Consider the following 15,949-nt stretch of genomic DNA (forward strand, 5'->3'; position numbering starts at 1 on the left):
GCTATACTGCTCTGGTGGTTATCATGAACTTTAGTACCAGAGCTGGCTTTGAAAATGTGATCCTCAGATCTCAGCCTCCTGAGTAACTAGCATTACAGGTGTGAGCCATTGGTGCCAGATAGATTAGCTTCATTTTATATGGTCATATGTACATAGCTATTGAGCTAGAATGATCCTCTGCTAGGACCATCCTAGATATACATTAATTATTACAAATGAGAGAAACCATGCAATCTGTTTTTGGGGGGTTTAGATTACTTCACTTAATATAATAAAGTCTTTCCATTTCCTTATGAATGGGTGATGTCATTCTTTCTGATGAAACCATAGAATTCCATTGTGTAGATATACCATATTTTCTTGTTTCACTCATCAAGTTTTCTTCTCAATATGATTGGCAGTAGAAAAGTCAAGAGTCCAGGGTCCTGATTTATGACAGAGGAGACCTGGCTCTTGTGGTCAGTTAGTCCATAGACTATTAAGGAGTACATACTCACTAAATATTGGCTGAAATGGCCATGTGCTGATTCAAGAGCTACTATATGGGCCTTTGCTGAAGTACAGTAGCTGGTACAGAACAAATGCCAATAAATTCTTTCTGAATGAATGAAGCATTGAGAAAGTCCATAATATACCTGTGTCAGGCTCCAGCACCAAACCTGAGCAACACTAGGTGACAGATAAAACTGTCCTTGTTTTACATATCCCCGTAGTTTAGCAAAATCTCTGTGACTCATTCCAGAAAGATCACCTGTGTCTTTGAACTGTTCTAAAGTATAACCCAAAGACCAGAGCAGCACAGCAATCCTAGGAAGCTTACAGAGAGTGGAAACTCTCAGCTTCACTGCAGCCCTACAGAACCAGAAGTCAGGAAGGGAGCAGAGATTTCTATCCTAATAGAAATCACAGTAGTGATTGCCATGTATATGAACATTTGAGAGCATTTGTTCAGATTTGGGGTTTCCTATTGCATTCTGGAAATCCACACCGTGAAAAACTGATTCTTTCACACAGCAGCTAGAGCTTGGCTTGCTTTCTTTCATCTAATAGTTGATGGGTTTCAAAAAACTTTCCAGTAGATTGGGTATTCTATTATCTCAGGGAGATGATAAGCTAGGACATTTTAATATTTAACAAGGAACTTAAGGAAAAAGAGAACCCCTAAGAGAAAAACAAATATTAATGTTGAAAAGTTGCATCTTATTATTAGCAGTAAAGTTTGTTTTTGGTTTGTTTGTTTTTTCATTACTGGGGCTTGAACTCAGGGCCTGGGCACTATCCTTGGGCCTCCTCAAGGCTAGCAGTCCACTAGCAGTCCACTACTTGAGCAACAGCACCACTGACACATGTTTCTGTGTATGTGGTACCGAGGAATCAAATCCAGGGCTTCATGCATGCTAGGCAAGTACTTTACTACTAGGCCAAACTCCTGGCCCCTCCCAGATTTTTTTTTTAGGTTGGGATGAGGGGTCCTCATCATTGGAATTGCATCAATAGCCTCTCTGAAACAAGGGAGGAAAGAGAAAAGAAGTGGTTTGTACATTGGCTATTTTGTTTCTTGAATTGAACTCTTAAAAAAAGATAAAGCCTTATGGACAGAATTTAGCCTGCAGATGTGTGAGATTTTTTTTTTTGGCCATTAAAATATGATGAGTAGGAAACTGCAACATAAAATTTTGAATTGTAAGCATCTTGAAACTTTGAAAAGCGTGATCCCATTGGGTACATATTTCGCCTCGAGAAGAGCCAGCTGTATCAGAGGAGCAGGGATAGCTCTAGTACACCATTACTGGACCCTTCCCTCACCTTGGCCCACCACTGTGTTTCAAAGCAAGTTCTAAGTCTCTGTATGCACTGTCCTTGTGACCCATGCTTTGTTTCTGTGGATGCACCATCATCATGTCAGATTGAAGCATCTGCGGAAGGAATGGAGCCCAGTAAGGACCAAGAGAAGAAACTATGATATCCGTATCTATTATCTACTTGCAAGCATGATGAGGCAGTGGGTACTGTCTCCTTTATGCTCATCGTGTGTGTATGTAGGAAGATTTGTAACCAATAGAGCTTCAGAGTGTTCTTATCTCCTCAGTCAGATCAAAGGGGTTTTCTCATCTTCTATCCCATGTCAGGAAATGACTTCTTTATTCCTTTATGTTTTTGAACATTTCTTTTTGAAAAATCTTTAAGTAGTTGTATAAAGGTGTTATAATTCAACATATCAATTCAGGAGTACAATGCATCTTGACCAATATTCCTTTTCCATCCTTCTTTATCTCCCAATCCTACCCATCCCCTCAAATTACCTGCTTCCAAACTTTGGCTTCATAGCTATAATTCTGATTATGATTTTAAAGCATTTTGTCAAGTTGTAATAGTTTTTCCAAAGTATTTTGTTAAAACTATTTTTCATGTTCTAGGATTAAACCATAGCCTTCACTTTATTTGATATTAATCTAAGTATGAGAGTGACCATTTTTAACCAAGCATATAATAAGACAAAACAAATTACAGTTGGTATGCTTAATAGCATTTCCCCACATACTTATCAAAAATATTATACACTTATTGCATTATACATACCACATAAATTACTAGCCTTATAAATTTATGTTGTTCATCTGCTCCAAATAATTTCCTCCACCAAATATTTCTGTAGGTCTGTAAGCAAATGAATTAAACAAGTAAATGTAGTTTCTGACATGTTTCCATCTTTTCTTGCTCCCATACCCTGTTTATTTCTTTCTGTTTATTTTCACTAGAACCCTGTCTAGGTGAAGGATTGCAATGTCTGAGTTTCAATAGCCACCCTAAAAAAAGAAGTTAAGGAACAGCATCTGCTCCTGTCACAATAGGTAGATTGAGAGATGCCATATCTTTCCTACTTCTGACAGTCCACATTCTCTGCTAAGGAAGCTGTTATTTTCCCCAGTGTTCCTCTATGACATCTCCATTGACTGTAAACAGAAAAATGTTTCTGAGCAAGAAGAGACTGAACAGTGAGATTTTTTTTTTTTAAGGAATAACCAGCAAACTGGAGCTTGAAAGGTATGTAGGAGAAAGTCAAGGGGAGGCTAGAGGAATGAAGAGAGGAAGGGAAGGGAAGACTACAGTCACCATATTCAATGTATAGCCTATGAAACTAAGAAAATGGAGAGGAAAGGATGGATTCAGATGTATGAGAGAGAATGATGAAAGGGATAACAAGGTGCATGGTACTTGTAAACTCTGAAAAAGCAGATGTTTGGGTACCTGGAGCCAATCCAGTTTTGCTGTTTACTGACCACTGTTACTGCTACTTTTATCTTGGCCGTTACTGGGCTCTGAACTGAGAAACTCGGACTTGTACTTGCGAAGCAGCTTCTCAACCACTTGAGCCGCTCCCCCTCCACTCACCTCTTTTTCTTATAGTTATTTTATTTATAGCATTTTGTTTTTACTTGGAATCAGCCTTTATTATACCACTGCCTTCCTACATCTGGGTTAGCAGTAACAGTGGGTTACCACAAATCTTAGTCAAAAATCCCATTTATGCTAACATCGGACTATTTGGCTTTTCAATAGATAGTAGCAAATAATTTCTAAAGCCTTAAGACTCAACTCAACCACACCAGAGATATCCTTGCCTTGCTATACACATTAATTTTATACAATTGTATCATGATTGTTATCTAATTTTAATCCTTAAACCACATAATGAAGTATCATACTTTCTTTTGCCCTCTCTTCTCCTTGATTTTGTGAACAATGCACTTACCATTAATTTCTTTTCAAGTATCTTGTAGTATTTTTTTCCAGGAAGCCAAAACTAAACATTGCAACTTGGTTGCTTTACCAGTGAGCTGTTTTCTACCTCCTCCCTTTATAAAAATGTTTGTTAGGTTCTATTCTGTGAAATGCGAATTGTCTAGTATTGAATTCTAACTTGGGAGCTTGCTGGGCCTCAGAAATGGCTCTCATCTCCATTTTGGACTTGTTTTCATTTCTCTCAGCTTTCATCTGTACTTGACAATGTTGCTTGGTCCTAAAGTAAAGCTAGTTATGACTTCATCACACTCATAAATTAGCTGCATATTATTCTTTGTTTCTGTTTTTTAAAATGTAAGTTGCAAACACCAAGAGAAAAGTATCTCCGGGTATTCACAGACTCCACCATGGCATTGCACTGCCTCAGCTTACTTAGAATTCATACCTGAGTAAGACCAGGAAACAGGACCAAACCCAGGCCTTCATCATAGTCTCAGCCTAATAATGAATAGCCAGGAACTAAATGATTCCAGCACAACTGCCTTTGTTGCTTTATACAAAGTTCTGTAGAGGGGATTCCAGAAATCAATGAAGTCCCCAGAAATCAGACATGGGCACGTGGGGAAAGTTGCCCAGAAATGCTCTTTACACAGCAACTTGAAACTTGTTCTGTGTTCATCAGCAGAACCTGAATACTACTTCATTAATTAAAACAATGAAAACTAAATGTCTTTCTATTTGTTTGATTTGGTGGAGACATGTGGTACAGTTTAAAGAGAGAGAGAAAGCCTGGCATGCTATTAATCCACTGATCAAATTCTGTGTATAAATTTCCCTACCTGAATATGCCAATTTCTATTGATGAATGCCTGATTTTCTTTGCCTATCTGTCAAAATCGACATTGACTGGCCCCTGTGCGATGTAGATATATTACAATAAGCCTTAGATTTAAGGCCTGATCCCCATATCTTTTCAAGTGTTATGAAAACAAGCTTAGGAACCAACACAGCGTTTACTAATTCCTTCTAATTTTCATTGAACTGAGAGGCATGCAATTCCATTTGAAATATTTCTCCCATTAATATTCTCTTTCATACTGTGTTTATTTTCCTGCTTATACTATGAAAAAATCATCACAAGAATGACAAGCCTCTAAAGTTCCTGAAGAGCTTAGACACATTACATTGTATCTGTTTAGAGAGCACAAATGAGAACTTTGTGGATATGAATTAGTGTTTTTTTTTTCTACCTTCACATATGATCTATCAGTTGCCTGGCAAGTGACAGTGATATGAACAGTAAAACATCTCCTTATCATCTCTATGCAAGAATAAAGGATGTCATATGATAAGTAAAAGTCCTTCACAGTGAAAATAAAAATACACTTTCATGTTTCTGAGAGATGCACTGGGAATTGGGTCATACAGAAGGTTTCATAATCATATGATTCTTCACTCACCACAGAAACAGCACCACACTTCTCTTAAAGTTAGGCTTGGGGCAAAAGGGTTCAAAATATTCTCAGAGTGAAAATATTACAATGTTGTATTTTCTTAGTCTTCTTGTAATTGCCACCCAACTCCAGTAGGCAACATGACAGGAAAGAAAGGAAGAAATGGAAGGAAAGAGGAGAAAGTGAGAGAGAAAGGGAGGAGGAGGAGAGTATGGAGGGAGAAAAAGAAGGAGTCTTACCTCCTTTACTTCATAGATAATAAAGTCAACTTGCCCCATTAATGTTTCAGTGGAGTTGATTTCTAGCTAATGAAAGTAATGGGACTGTATGACTATTCTAAAGAAAATTGGAGAGTAACTGGAAAGCCACCATTATGTAAATACATTGGCATTCAAAAACCACACAAGCTGGAAGTGATGTGTGTCCTCAAGAGAATATTTGGAAAGAATCCTAAGGTTTTGTGCCTATATTAGGTTATTTTTAATTACATCTGAATATAGGAATTTTATGTTGTTAAATTATCTCTCTTCTCACTGTTTTTCTCTTCCCTGTCTACCATATATATCTTTAGAGTTATTTCATCAGATAGGAAAGTAAATTATACTCAGTCTAAATTGAACTAACTTTCATTAAAATGTTCCCATGAAAAAGTATCTTCTTGTCCACAGAAGCCAATGGATTCTAGATCCCTAACAGCTTACAGATACACTGGACCAGTTACATGCTGCGAAGGCAGTACACTTCGTGTGCTTCAAGTCAATATCATGCCTGTCCACTGAACCACTCTCCTGTTTGCTGTCTCTCTGAGTTTCCAGATCAATTACCTTGCCTTTGACTTTTTTTTTTTGCCAGTTGTGGGGCTTGAACTCAGGGATTGGATACTGTCTTGGATATTTTTTTCTCAAGGCTAATGCCCTGCCACTTGAGCCAAAGCACCACTTCTGGTGCTTTTGTGGTACTGAGAAATCAAACCCAGGAATTCATGCATGCAAGGCAAACACTCTACCACTAGACTACACTCTCCGCCCCAACATCTATTTTTAAAGTTCCAGTAGCATGTTGCCCAGCAGTGCTAATGAAGCACACACTAAATTGGACTCAGAAATTAGAAGAGACAATTTCAAAATGCCAAAATAATTTCTTAATCTACTTCTTACCATTGCAATAGCTGAAAATGAGCCAAGCAATATTATAGAATGACTGAAACACTCCTCAGGAAACTCTAAGGTCTCAGTCTCTCCAAGATTTCACCAACAACTGGAAAACTTGACCAAATACCCTTCTCAGAGTGCTCAAATTTCCATAGGCCTTGCAAAGTGCTTAGAAATGAAAAATGAAAATGTCATTCTGCAACAAGACATACTATGAACCATGATCATATTTCCCTGGGACTTCATGGTTGCAGTCCAGAAGCATCATCTTCCTTTTTTTTAAAGCTCCTTAAGGGTTCTTCTAAAAAATGAATTAAATTTGATCATTTCTTTCTAATTGTTTAAAAGTTTATCTGTCACAGAATGTAATCTTATAGAGTAGATCTTTGTCAATCCATCAGAGTATCCTAACACTTGGCACATGTTGCTAACAAAATTTAAAATAATTAAAAATAACTAAGGCAAAAACTTCAGTTGACATCAGCTACAGATCAAGGGTTGAATATGTGTCCAGTAGCTATTGAACCGGTCAGTACAGGAATAGAATATTTCTGTCTTTGAAGGCTGTTATATTAGAAGATGTTGGAGCTAATGATTCAGGAGATTAACTAGTTCCTTAATTTGGCTAAGATTTTTCTCAGTGTATTTATAAATTTCTCAGTTCCCTTGGAACTTTTATAAACATGTAGCTAGACTGGACTCCCTAAGAGGTTGATTCTGTGTTTATTGAATCAGGTTAGTTGAGCAGACTGAGAATTGGAGCTTGAAGCCAGAAAGCACCAGCTTAAGTGGTAGATAGGAAATCAGGTTGTCAAATAGGTACATTATTTTGAAGCTGACTTTATGAAAGAAGCCAAGAGAACAGAACATGAGATCTGAATTCATTATAAGAGATGTTAAAGTCCTAGTGTAGATGCTGGAAGAAGGAAGCAAAAAGCACCCAGGATTCATGTTCCACGTTAGAGTAAGAACTGCATAAACAGAAAAACAAGTAATGTGTTCAGATCATGGCAGAGCACTGCCTTGTCTCACACTGGAATAGCCACAAGAATTTCCATGCCAGTCCTTGTATCACAAAGTTTATATATACATTAAGTGCATATCAAGAGAAGACCTTATGAGAGCTTCCACTTTATCTCTTTATCTCTGTATAACTCCTTTTTCTAATCACTACTCCTGATGTTCTACTACAAGTATTCCAGTTTGCACCAGGAGGAACAAAAAAAGCAGCTTTCTCAATTGTAAATATCAAGAAAAATGTTATACATGTATATAAAACTGTAAATGCTAGGCTTACATTGTATGACTAAACAAAACCTACGTTGACAAAATACTTAGCAATACTATTAGTTCAAAAGCTGTTGTACTGTTGCTCTTTTCTCAGCAATTTTGCATTTTGCCCTTGGGTGTTGAATGAGATAAAAGCAGAAGGCATCTCAGTCAATGTTTCTTTGGGTTTGTTAAAAGATAGGTGCACAGAAACTCTAGAGTTTATTCAGCAGAGTGATTTATGAATTGAGTACTGCCAGATGTAAAGCTGTTGGCCTATACCAAGGAGATGTGATAGGGAAGATTTTATAATGTGTTCACAAGAGAATATGAAGAAAATATATTTGATTAGATAATTAGTTGTGTGATTTTTGATTGGTAATTAAACAAGTTAGACTTCAGCTCGCTCTGGTAAAAACCCAAAATACAAGAGCCATATCCATATAATGGCCTCCCAGGTATTCGTCTTAACAGCTCCTATTTTCTGTACTAGAATCATGTCTACATAGTGCCCTCATAGACATAATTCTTTAACAGTTGCCATTTTCCAACTATACATATAATTAAATACTTGTGCTTTAAGAGAATAATATTTTTTGTATACCTGTTGGCTTTCTTAGAAGTACAGGTCAGTATTTCAGAATCTCCAGATTTCAGACGGAGATTTCAACCTTTGTAAACACTAGGAATTTTTTTTTAAAAAAAGCTTTCTTTCTCATAGCCAAAACAATACCACAAATTTCAATGTACGGTTGAGGAAGATGGCCAGAGAAATGCAGTTAAATTCAAGCAGTACCATTCTAAACACAAGAGACAGTGTCCCATTTGGCAGAGTCTCAAGGTTGTCTTCTCATTTTCTAGACTATTTCTACTTTCTTCTCTGTGTCTTCCCATCCAGTTCTTCATCCCACCCCCTCCATTTTAATCACAGGAATCAACTGCTTGCTAAATTAAAGACTATTGGATCATATTTCATGAGAGTTGTGAAAGTACTTCCACAGTTTGTTTTCCATGTTCTTTCTTGTGAATTCACATTTCATCTGGACCCCCATAGGAGGACAAGTTCTCAAATGACTGGCTAACTTGGCTCTTCCCTTGCTCCTTACAATTGTATAGAAGAAAGTAGCAGTAACAAGACATCCTGAAATGAGGATGAAATGTCTGAAACAGCACCAGTCTCTATCCTCATCTCATCTCTCCCAGAAGAGGATATCCAATAATGCTTGAACTCAGTGGCCGCAGTACTGCCTTGGAAAGTTTTCATGTTCGTTGCTCAGCTCAACACAAAGTTGAGCATAAGCAAACAAAGAGAGCATTCCATCTGTCCTAGACCACCCTCCTGAGTCTTAAGGAACTGGATTGTGTAACTTTTACTACCTCTTTGTGAGTAATAAAACCACCTTGCCTGACTTGTTCTTTTCTTCTGTCTCACAAAACCCATAATATTGTAACTGGCTTTACAGAAAAAAAAAATCCTCCTGACAGATTTAGAAAGCTGCCAGATCTAGGAACCTCAGTAGAATTGGAAGAAATGCTCGTGTGACTCTGGGATTGGTAATGGATGCATGGTGTCTTCTTCCCAAGGACTAATCATGAGGTACAGCATCTGCCTAAGCAGAAGTTGGGGAAAATGTAGTCAGACTTCCAGTGGGATTGGCAAATGGTACAAAGTGTTCTCCCATGGATTGATATGGTGCGTGGCATTCTGCTTCATGGATCCATGATACCGAGATAATGAGTCTCCCCCTGCAACTCCACCCACCATAGCACTGCACTTTCTGTCAGATCTGATTTCCGTTTGGGAGAGATAACTAAGCAGACAATACACTTCAAAAGCCAAAGATGGCAGTGTGTTCCTGCATCGCCAAGTCAGGCTGAAGATATAGGCTCTGTTTGAGGCATACGGCACTTCAGTGGAAAAGGTAAATGTTAGGCTTTCAGGACCAGCTGAGATAGAGCAACAATATATGAAAAAAAATAGACTGAGAAAGAGGCCTGATCTTTGCACTATATGAGATAAAGTGCAGGTTGTTGTATTTACCATATGATAGAGATCTTTAACAGGGGAAAAAAGATGCAATTGAAACAAATGGCATAAGAGTGTAACATCATCTAATTGAAATATAAGATAAAAATATGTTCTTATTTGATTTTGCAAGCTGTTACATCAAGATGCACTGCTGCATTTTTTTCTTTCCTATTTCATTGCTACCCATTAGGGTTTTAGTAAACCCAGTCCCAGTGACTTATGAGAGAGGATTGCTCCTTACTTTTCTTTAGGATTAAGTAGAGAAGGGAAAATCTATATGAAGGAGTTATTGTAACTTAATTCTCACATTTTACTTCTATATTTAAATTTCATGGACAGTTATATAATTTAATAATAGTCTTATCAGCATGTGAGCTAACTAGCAGCTATACTATTAACTTAGATATCTATGCTTCTGTCTCCCACTCAGGCTGTGAGCCATGGAAATGTAGGCTCTTGATCTCCCCAGAATGTCTCCAAAACAGCGACATGGTGTTGGGTGTATTCTTGAGAATTCAAGAAGAAATATTAGCCATAGACACTTGTCTTATGTGTTTTGTATATATATATTTTTTTTTTAAGTCAGAGAGTTAGTAATTTAGGAAGAACAAAATTTGTATCCAAATTCTGTATCCATTTGTAACTGTGTTCTGGTTATTGAGCTGGGAGTCCAAGGGGAAGGAACCTTCATCTAGTTAGGGGTCTTCTTGCTCTATTGTCCAATGCCAGAACAGGAAGGGCAAGAGAGCTGATCTCAGGATAATAAACTACAATGTGTAATAATGTTCATTTATGATGACAGAGTCTTCATGAACCTAATCACCTCTTGGTAAAGTTTAGAAAAGTTCCACTTCTTAACAATGAAGCCTTAAACAATAAATTTCCAGCATATTCCAATCATCTCAGTATGAGACTAGATCTCATCTGTGACAGGTTTAATTTAGTAGTTATTCTACTGATTGATGGTGTTCTGTGATTTCTCTGATGATAGGAGTGAGCTAGCCCTAAGGACTCATATAGCCAGCTAGGGGCTTTGAATCCCTTCAGTCACTATCTTCCTGCCTATCTCTCAAAGCTCTTCTCCCAGCTCTCTGCATTCTTAAAACATCTTTTCAGGTAAGTCCCACCTGGCCCTAAGAAGAACTCTTCTCAAAAGATGTAGAACCTGTTTTTCTTAACGTACTTTGTTAGTTCTCTTCTCTTTTGTTGCCATTCGGGGTTGGGGTTACTCTCATATTGTTACTAACCTAATTGTGTTACCTGTTACATTGTATATACGTTTGATTATTTAAAATACTAATGGGAAGGGGGGAAAACAAGATGATTGGGAGGGAATTGGGAAAAAAACATGATAAGGGGTATCAATGTGTGAGAAGTAATGCACTTACTATCTGGAAAATTCAATTGTAACCCCTCTATACATTGCAATAAAATTTTTTTAAATGATGTAGAACCTATGTAACACCTTAGCTCCCAGGGTAGTAAGACAGTGGGTTTTACAGGTTGGCACACACTCACAGACTTCATCTCCTGGTTGCTTTCCATAAAGATGAAAGAAACAAGTCACTTTACCATGTTAGATTCTATTATATGAATATGATTTATATCTTATTCATTTTTGCTTAGAGGAATTCCGATGATATAGGTGCCTTATTTTTAGAATACATACCAACTTTCTATTTTACCTAGAAATGATTGTGTATTAAGAAGCTATTTTGTTATCACTAATATTTCTCTATTGCATTAGTATTTGGAGAAGGGAAGTTATGTATGTGCTTAACTAGAAACTTGACTGTCTGTCAGAAGCCTTTTTGTTGTTGTTGTTGTTGGTTGTGGGGCTTGAACTCTGGATCTGGGCACTGTCCCTGAGCTCTTCAGCTCAAGGCTAGTGCTCTACCACTTGAGCCACAGTGCCACTTCTGGTTTTCTGGTGGTTCATTGGATATAAGAGACTCAAGGATTTTCATGCCTGGTTTGGCTTTGACCCATGATCCTCAGATCTCAGCCTCCTGAAGTAGCTAGGATTAGGGGCATGAGCCACGAGTGCCCAGCTAAAGATGCCTTTTGTAGAATATTGAAACCAGCTTTAGAAGCTGATTATGCTTCTCCCTATCAGAGCCTCTTGGCCATTAAGCTGAGTATTTCAGAAAGACTCTAACCATTTAACATAATACTATTTTTTCAGAGGAAACTGCAGCTCAAAGCTTGAAGATGTGACTCGAGGTCTTCTAGCCACATATGTTTTCAGAAATAGTTTTGTCTCCATCTAGACCATAAGTTCTTCCCATTCAACCTCCTTCTCTGAATCCTTCCACAAAGAGTGTTCAGTTTTAAGATTAGTAATTGAATTGTTTTATAAATCAGTCTCCCTTCTGCATTGGATAAGATGAATAAATTCCTCAGAGATTTATCACAGTGATAAACTAGGATGATCAGTATTATACACCACTAAATTATAGCAGTCAGGAACAAATCACCAAAATGTCAACCCTCCAAACCCCCATACAGCTGCCACAAACCACCCCATGACCTTTCTGAGGCACAAGGACTATAATAGGAACTGTTTGGCTTCCACAAGTGTCTTTGGAGCCACAGGCACGACAAAGATTGCCACTTCAGAGACTATTTAGCCCTGAGATTTGAGGTCTAGCTGCAATTATCCTCTGCTCCTGGCAAGTCACCTTAACAGAAAATTGAGTTCAATGATTAGACCTTATCTTTGGGAATAACTACACTAGAGAGCTGCATGAGTTCCTCCCTCTCAGGCATCTTTACCTTATCTTGCAGTGCTACCTGGCTGCTACTCCTGAGATGCCTTCAAAATATGCCTTAGGTCTTTTAGAAGATGTGTATTTAAGGAAGCACAATGGGTATTTTATGTGTGTCACAGATACAGTGAGGCTTTCTTCCTCCTCTCAAAGCAATTCTTGATGAATCGCCTATAAATAGAATTTGGGAGATTTTTTTTCTTTTCACTGGGCCCATTTTATTAGCTCTCTGTCTGGTCAGTTACCCCTCAATCGTTTGATTCTCATCAGAAATGCTCTCAACACCATTCATTAGTTGACTTAACTTCCAGACTTCCCAGCTAATACTTTAATTTCTCTGAAAAGGAAGGAACATTTTTTCCCCAAAACAGCAAATCTCATCTTTACATGGTCTGTTCTTTATTCATTAATATCACAGTGATTGAAAGTACAATAACTAGATTTTTTAACTGACCACAAAAGCCTACCCACTATGTGGCCACAGCAGGTTTTGTAGACTTTCTAAATCTCAGTTTCCATGTCTGCCAAACAAAACCATCTATCGTGTTATTAGAGAAAATAAAGATAAAACACTTAAAATAGCCTCTGGTTAAAAAAGGCCCAGAAAATGTCCTCTATTATTATTATTATTATTCATTGAAACTATTATCATTACATAAAAGGGGAGAAAATTCAAGTAACTCTTTGGGAGGTAAGGCAGAGAAGAGCATTTGTGCATCCAAGGTATTTACATAAGTCTGCAGATAAAAGTTCCCTTTAGCATTCCACTTTCTTCCCCTGTATAATTAGCATACTTCAACAGATAACTGACAGTAATCTCTTTCAAACTGGGCATTAATCTGGTTACATCCCATTCAAGAGACTTCATTGAATCCTCATTGCCAAATAATTCAAACATGTATTCTTCCTCTTGAAACGCCCTTCCTCCTCTCCCCTTGCTTATGATACTTCAAAGGGCCTGTGAATATTAACTAAAAGAAACATAGCTAAGATCATGGGACACAAGTGGCACACATAGTTATCCTTTGTCATTTATCATCCAGTGAAGCCATAGCTTTCTGTATGTGCTTATACATTAGGGCTTTTCCATGCTTGCTGACACCTTCCCCTCCTTTGACTTCTGGTCTGTCAAGCCCTATTTTCCTTCAAACCCAACTGAAATGCTAGCTCTTCTACAACACTTTGCCTGTGAATTCTGTTTGAGTGAGCTCAGAGGACTTTTTTCTTTTTTGAACAGCTTTATATTTCTGGATATTTTGTTATCTTTGCTGAAGCCCCAAATTTGCTTCATTCTTTTTTGGAAATGCTAGACAATACCACTACCAAAACCAAGGTAAATTATCTATTAGAAAACCAGCACCTTTCCAAGGTTCATAGCCAATTTGGGATTGGACTTAGCATATTTGGATTTTAATCTTATCTATCAGATGTTGCAATGAATTGGGCATAGACTTACTATCTTTGAAACTTCCTTAGATATTAATTGTCCACTTCTGAAATTTTGTTCTACAGATTCTAAATAATATAGAAAAATCCTCGTATGGAAAGTATATACTGAGAGCACAAGGTAAGCATTGCTTATTCTTTTGTCAACTGGGAAAACAGAATTGGCTCTGGCGTGTTGATTATTGAAGCTGGATTGTTGTTACTTGAGCCTCTCAGCTGGTCAAGAGGTCTGTACAGTTTTTCCAGAATTAGGATGTCATTGTCAGTCATGTAGTTTCGTTGAGTTATAGCTGAGTGTCATACTTAAAGTGGACAGGACATGGTGGCCCATACCTGGAATGTGGGAAGCAGAGGCAGGAAGATCCTAGTCTGAGTCAAGCCCAGGCAAATAGTTAAGGAGATCCTAGCTCAAAATAAAATAAAAACAAAAGGCCTGAGAAAATGGCTTCTCCTTAGAGAATATGGATGATATTTGTAAAGCTACAAACCAGAAGGATCTGAATTTATTGTCATTTCCTTACTTCCCTTTGCAAAGTCAGACTTGCTTAAAAATGATGTGTCTCACATTTTATAATTGAGGGATTTGGGGCCCATAGTCTCACTTTGTAATAACTTGAAATTAAAGTGCATGTCTAACACCACAAACGTAGTTAATGAGGGAACCAGGTTTGTAAACCAGGTCTTTTGACTCTGACATCCACATCAGCCTTTAAGACACTGAACAGGCCTAGCATAAGACCATCATTCCCATGAAGTATTCATTTTATTTATCTTTCTACCTAATACAAGTGAAACCTCTCCCAACAACAATCATGGCTCCAGACTTGTTTCAGTTGACAAGTTGTTTTTATGTCTGAACCAGAGGATAAGATTTTAAATGATGGTAATAACATTCTTTCTTTTTTGTTATTATAGTGAAAAATGGTGATGCTGTGTACTGTTCATGCAACAGAATCAATTTGCTGAAAGAATTCAAACTTTAAAGGAAAGCTCTTCACAGTGGGTAAGAAATGAGCATCCCTTTTCTTGTGTAGAAAAAAAAACTAGAATGAAGCTAGATGAAAGAGATTAAAGTGTATGTCTGAAAGGTATGAAAATCTTAAATTTGCATCTGGATGCTTCTTGATAGCATGTAGCATCAATCAATGTAAATTTCTACAAGTCTTGAGGAAAAAAAAAACCAGAGGAACAAAGAACAACACCCAAGTGTACCTCTACTGCCATTACTTCTGTCGATTGGCAGGATGTTCCCAGCATCTTCCTTGATTCTAAACATAACTGTTTTCCTTCAGAATCAAAGTTGTTCCGGAACTTGTTTACCCTCTGGGAAGTAAATGAATTATATCACGATCTCTTGACTGACAAACTAAATTCTTTTTTTTAATAGGATGAAATGAGTGACTGTATTAGTTAGATTGTAAGTCCTTCATTAGTGAACATCAAAATGTCATATACTACTGCCCACACGAGTGGAGGGAGGAGTAAACTCAGATCAGCAAGGACAGGAGAGAGCTCTCTTCTGGTGGCTGGGAGTGGGACCCGGTGATAGAGTTCTTGCATAGCATGCATAAAGCCCTGGGTTCAATTTCTCAGAACCACATAAACAGAAAGAACTAGAAATGGTGCTGTGACTCAAGTGGTAGAGCCATGAGAAAATCCAACTACAGTGCCCAGGTTGTGAGTTCAAGCCCCAGGACTAGAGGGGGCGAGGGAGAGAGAAACAGAGACAGAGACACAGAGCGAGAGAGAGTCAGACAGAGAGACAGAGAGAGAGCTCTCATCTGAGAAGGATCTGAGCAGTAGCACAATGTTGAAACCAAAGTTTACAATTTTCCAACTTCATCTGTGTGAGTCTTCACTTTTCAAGAGAGAAACTCAAGAACCATGGGCAAAAGCCTTTCTGCCCCTGTAGAGCTCACCAAGCACACTGCCACTAATGAGGCCCTGGAAACCACATCTTCCAGTGAGATAAGGCATTTAGCATATATATAATACATATATGTTCATATTTATATAGAGATATTGTTCTCTGTGCTTTGAACACAGGGAGAAATATCTAGGATCTTTTGTAAATGGGCATGGCCAGTT

At 37.8% G+C, this 15,949-nt stretch overlaps 1 long non-coding RNA gene across 1 annotated transcript in view; it reads left to right on the forward strand.

The window, feature by feature from the left end:
• Positions 1 to 15,218, forward strand: part of LOC150059563 (uncharacterized) — a 91,171-nt gene extending 75,953 nt beyond the window's left edge. The window contains exons 2-3 of the long non-coding RNA XR_016536389.1: positions 13,928 to 13,982; positions 14,777 to 15,218. This is a non-coding gene — a long non-coding RNA (uncharacterized LOC150059563). The remainder of the gene's footprint in view (positions 1 to 13,927; positions 13,983 to 14,776) is intronic.
• The last annotated feature ends 731 nt before the right edge of the window (positions 15,219 to 15,949 follow it).

Source organism: Megascapheus bottae, chromosome 8, assembly GCF_031878675.1.
Source record: "Megascapheus bottae isolate mThoBot1 chromosome 8, mThoBot2.hap1, whole genome shotgun sequence".
NCBI lineage: Eukaryota > Metazoa > Chordata > Mammalia > Rodentia > Geomyidae > Megascapheus > Megascapheus bottae.